The sequence below is a fragment of the Apium graveolens genome, chromosome 4 (genome assembly GCF_009905375.1).
Source record: "Apium graveolens cultivar Ventura chromosome 4, ASM990537v1, whole genome shotgun sequence".
In the NCBI taxonomy this organism is placed as follows: domain Eukaryota; kingdom Viridiplantae; phylum Streptophyta; class Magnoliopsida; order Apiales; family Apiaceae; genus Apium; species Apium graveolens.
In genome coordinates this window covers 228,839,973-228,846,065 of record NC_133650.1, presented here as the reverse complement: position 1 = coordinate 228,846,065, position 6,093 = coordinate 228,839,973, and positions in this window count along the sequence as shown.

Sequence of the window (6,093 nt, the reverse complement as noted above, 5' to 3'; positions counted from 1 at the left end):
GGTGGACCATAATAATGCAGCAATGATTCTGCGAGTAATGAGTCGATTACAACCGTGAGAGTTGTATTGGAATGGATGTTGAGATTGAGTACCACTAATCGGGTCGTGTTGACGTATAAGTTATCTTTGATAGAAAAACTAGGTCGATTATTTACCTATTGAATACTTATTCCATCTATCAATAGAGAGTTGTATTACTATACGAGGAAGGTTGCAGTGCAAGCATAAAATTCTAGTAACGATGATGTCTAGAATGAGGTCCCAGATTCGAGTTTTGATATCGAGGGAGTTTCAGAGGTAAATTCCAAGCCAGATATTTTGTGGCAGCATAATTTATATATATACAATTCTCTTCAATTCATTCTTTTCTCTCCTTTTCATTTTGTATAAGCTGAGAAGAACAACCCTTCCAGAAGGGGAGGTATTGCCGAATGACTATCTATCTGTGTGATAGAAGCCTAGTAGGATACCACATGTTGTTTAATTGCTTGTCAAGTACTAAAGGCTGGCCACCTTCTGTACTAACTATGCAATAGAACAAGTGTTCATGATCATAGTGATCTCTCAATAAATTCTTTTACTTCTATATGAAGGACCAAGCTTTCGAAGATGGAGGCAGCTAGAGATGAAGTGGTACCAAGTATGGTGGTATTCTGATTCTAACGCGTTCGTGATACTAAGGTTGACGCGATTATTAAGAGGTTATAGAACGCTAACGAGCAAAAGTGTAATCAGTATAATATTAGGAACGGAAGGTAGTAGCGATTACGAACTGGAAAAGAATGGGTATTGAGAAGTAAAAGCTCTAATGCTAAAAGCTATAATGAGAGTCTGTGCAATAGACTTGAAAGAATTTGGAATGATCACTTAACGCGGATTAAGTTTTCTCACGACAATAGATCATGTCATTATCGAGATGTCGCCTTATGAGATCCTTGAGGGAAGACAATGGCGATCTCCCTTATGTTAGGATGAAGATTGTAGAGCGCAAGATGCCCGGACCAGCAGTGATTCAAAGGACCAAGGATATAATAGATTTAATCAGAGGATGGCTGGTAGTAGCCCAAGATGGACATAAAAAGTATGTTGATACGACACAAAAGGATGAAGAATATGAAATTGGGGACCTAGTAATGTTAAAGGTATCCCTTGGAAAGGATTGATGAGGTTCAAAAAGAAAGGAAAGCTAAGCCTACGAATTGTTGGACCCTTTGTGGTATTAAGACGTATTGGGAAGTTAGCATATGAGCTAGCCCTACCCCCGAACATGTAGCAAGTTCATAACGTGTTCCACGTATCAATGTTAAGGAAGTGTAATTCGGATGCCAGACAAATAGGGGCATATGAGCGCATAGACATGCAACCAGACGTAACCTACATGGAGCAACCAAGAAGGGTTATAGATCAAAAATGGACAAATGCTTAGGAGAAGAGTTATCAAACTAGTCAGAGTTTGATGGTAGAACCATAATGTGGGAAAATTATGTAAGAGTTAGAAAGTACAATTCTAAGAAAGTATCCCTACTCATTTTCTATCTGATTTCGGGACGGAATCCTTTTAAGGAGGGGAGACTGTAATAACCCCAATTTTTGGAATTTTTGAAACCCTTATGAATAGTGTTTTGCTGATTATGCTGATTAAGAAAACTTTTCATGCCACACTATGAATGGGTTCTTTTATTGATCTTCTGGGATATTATTAGTACTCTATGTGGTATATAAGTGTATGTAAAGATCGTTAGAATCTAAATCCGAACTCTTTGATTTTTCCCGAAAATCCACCAGATATCGAAAGAATTGAGTATAAAGTAACAGGATGAAAAGGATTTAAATTCAAGGATTGTAAGAGAGGATCATAAAAGGAATATAATGTATTGAGAAAGGTTAAGGGAACCCAAGTAATAAGATCCCGGGTATGATCCCTCAAACGATAAACGAAAACGAAAGTTAAGCGAACCGTATAACAGATCAACGGTCATTAGCCAAGTAATTAGAAGCTAATCAAAGAGATTAGTGGGGATGATGTCATCAAACCAATGAGAAGAGGACAAAGGAGGGAGGGTGACATCACATGGTGACATAAGCATGACCAAGCAAAGTGTGTTGTTGGTTGAATTAGAACCACACAAAAGTTACCATGGTAAAAAAGGTAATAAAACAAAACAAAACAAATCAAAAAATCAACCAACCAAGCCAACAATTCATTTTCACCAAAAACACAACATTTTCTCACCTTTCTTCTTCCATGCTCTCGGCTTTTTCTTCTTTTCCAAAGCAAGAAAATCAAAAATCAAGTTCCAAGCATTGTTAAATCACAAGGTAATTATCTAAGACTCCTTATGCATAGTTATGGATATCCTATAAGTTTGAGCTCCTAAATCATTCACAATCTCTTCCTAAAAATCATGGAAGAAGATGGTGAATAGTGTTTTTCAAGAACTATTTTTTTTGTTCTTGAAGTTTTGTTTAGTTTAAGCTTGGATAAGGACTTTAAGGGTGATTCCAAGCCATTCTCTTTATTCTCCACTCTCCAAGGATGGTATAACCCCTCCAAACCCTAACTTTATTTGAGTAATTAGGTTTAGTTTTGTTGATTTTAATTCATGGGAGGCTTGCTTGTTGTGAATGTAGAGATTAGTTAGTTTTGTGAAGTTTTGGAGTGGTAATTCTTGGATTGTTGATTAATGAACTTAAGTGTAGTTAAATTCAAATTTAAGAATAAGTATAAATTGTTAATGTTGAGTGTTGGGGCTGTTATGGAGTTTTGATTGGGTTGTGATTGTGGATTGATTGTGGGTTGAATTGGAGTGTTTTAAATTTGGGTAATCGCGTAAACAAAGCCGTCGTAATGTCCAATTTACTTTAGGCTGTTTTTGTTCTTAACATTAGGACCCGTGAACTCACTGCTAGGTTTTGACCATTGCCATGATTAGATAGTTCATGTTACGAGCTTTGTTTTGATATGTACTTCGTTTGATTCCGATGTACGGTTTAGGAGAAACGGCCGTTTTAAGTAATGACGTTTCGCGAACGAATCATTACCCCTCGCCTTACTTTGAAACATAGGTTAAAGACCTAAAAGGACTAATTGGAGTATGAAACATTTATGTAAAGTGTGTTAGGCAGTTGATAAGACACTCGCGAAAGAATCTCCTTAAAACTCGTAGTGGTTAATTTATTAAAAATGGTGGAGCCGAGGGTACTCGAGTGACTTAAGAGAATCAGTAAGAGCAAAACGAGCGTTAGAGTCTAAATTGGTTAAAGTATAGATTTATAAGTGACTTTGGTTTAATTCCAACTTATATGTTGTTTATAGGTTACCAGACTCGTCCTAAGCCATTTATAGCCCCCAGTCGCTCAGGCAAGTTTTCTATCCGTTATACTGTTGTTGTGATGTATACATTTGTACATGCATTATCTTGTGATAGATGCATAATGGTTACTTAGCAAATTCTTGCGATATATTGTAGCATGTGATATGGTATATATGCATGCCTGTTTCGTATTCTTGATACATATATCTGTTGATTCAGTTGATAATACCTATGCTAGAGATAAGCGGTAATTTGCATATATCCTTAGTATAGGGGACCCAAAGGTGAACTTTTTTCTAAAACCGGGAGTCGAGGCTCCCGAGTATAATATATATATATATATATATATGAATAGTTTTTAAAACTATGAATCAAATAAGGTTTATTCGATAACCTTATTTTATTAATGAATATTATTTTGAATATTCATTCGAGGGCTTATGACCCCGTTTATTTTATTAATGAATATTATTTTGAATATTCATTCGAGGACTTATGACTCCGATTATTTACTAATTATTATTCTTTATTTTATTAAAGAATAATGTGTCGATAATCAAACTCACTTTTGATTATTCAAATAAAGATAGTACTTTCGTATAAGTATATCTTTGGTTATTTAATATTCATTTCAAGTATAAGTTTTAAAACTTCTACTTCAATTATTTTTATAAAGTTTATTCTTTATGGGAATATTATTTAAATAATAATATTCAGATATTTTCTAATATATTGGGACTGATTTATTTATTAAATCAGCATTACTCCAAACATTCTTAAAAATGTTTTACGAGTCTTCAAAATGATTTTAAAAGTTAGAGCGGATCCCAAAACTCATTTTATATTTAAGATCCTCCTTGCGAAGGGGATTTAAATACTCGCTCAAAACCTGAGGGATCCGGCTCTGTGGTGTATTGTATATTCGCAAAAAGGTTGCTATTTTGATAAAAGAGTTTTGATTACTTACCCAATACTCGGGAAGTAAAATTCTAGGAACAAGTTAATCCATTAATAGGCATCGCCTGGGAAATATCGGTGAGTTTCCCTTTCCAACTAGATACGACTTCTTGGTGGAGCCGTATCAACAAGTTTCTACTTGGGGAAAGTGGGGACGAGCTTTACGTTTCAGAGTCATGGATTTCATCTGAACTAGGAGTGGCATAAGTGGTCGAGTGGCGCCGACCCAGCCTAATTATATTGGTCCAAATGGCCTAGAAGTTCTGCTAAGACGGTCCATTCCTTAGGAGTCTAGTGTTCGGTTGACAAGTAAATCCGACAGGTTCTCCTCTACATGTAGAAAATGGTGGGGTTGTACTACTACGACTGATCATCGTAAGTGGTCTTCCTGGCACGACAAAACTCCCGTAATGAGTTCACCATCCAATTGGATATTTCTGTAACACTACCCGGAGCACTTCGATAGAAAGGCTACAGTTGGGCGATTGTTGAGTGTTGGCAGGGTCAAGTTTTCAAAATGATATTTGCATCAAATGAAGTATCTCGTAACTTCATTTTATTTTGATGATATTTTAAAGATTGATTCTATACAAGTTTTGTCTCGTAGCTTAATCTATGGGATGAACTATTTATACATTGAACGGTGGTAGTTCAAGTAGTATTCGGAAAAGATATAAGTATATTGGAGTATCTTGTAACTTCATCTTTTAAACTTATATCTAGTTAATGATTGTCTTATGAATGATAAAGGTTTAAAAAAAAATGTTGAGACAAGGTTAGATATATTAGATCACCTTGTAATGATATTTTTATACAGTTATACACCGGAACTCTGTGTGTATTATGCATGGAAGAGGACTTCCAAGATTTTGAAAAGTATATATGTATATATACTGAATATTTTACGACTTCATCGCATTAAGATATCAGCTTGGTTCATTTCTTCTTGACCAAGACTTTCATGAGTACTATGAGAATGCTCATATATTGTTAATTATTATACATATTATTTCGGTGGGCTTGTTGCTCACCCTTGCTTTCTTCTTTCATCACACAACATCAGATAGATAAGATGAATAGGACCAAGCTCCCAATTCGCGAGCGGATAGGAAACGTTCCGCAGTTTCCTATAGGCGTTGATGTCGCTTTAGCTGAGGTAGGAACTACCAATAGGCTATGCTTTCAACTTTTGATGTACCAGACTATGTATCTTTATCAATTGTAATAATGGCAAAGAAATGTAAATTTATTCAGAAACCCTTTTATGGTGTAATGGCATATAATTTTGGAATAAAATGACTCGTGTTATTTTTGGATATTCATCTCTGAGACTATAACTTGTGGAGTGTGTGTTTATTGTGGGGTCACAGTACAGAGTAGTTGATTATTTATTAAGATTATGTGTTATTAAGGGAAATGGAACTCGTGACAACCCGGATCCCCGACCCCGGATTTGGGGGTGTTACAATAACCAGAAGTCAAACTGGATGACAATGGCATTATTATGAGGGACAAGGCCAAACTGGATGCTAGGTTATTATCAGGAAGCAATATCTAACAGATAGCACCAGTGACGAGACTCGAGGATATTACGACATATCAAGCACCTGATGCACATTACACTTGGAATTGGACTCTAGTAGATGTGTACAAGTGTACTCCTGGTTGGTGAGTCAAAAGAGGAAGTCAATGCACAACAGTTCATGGACTTTGCAGTTGCAGACCTATTGGACTACGTATATCTCTTCTTCACAAGCTCACTTCAGGTTGGTATGAAATAGTATACTACTCAAGCAATCGTCAAGGACATGGTATGGCACTC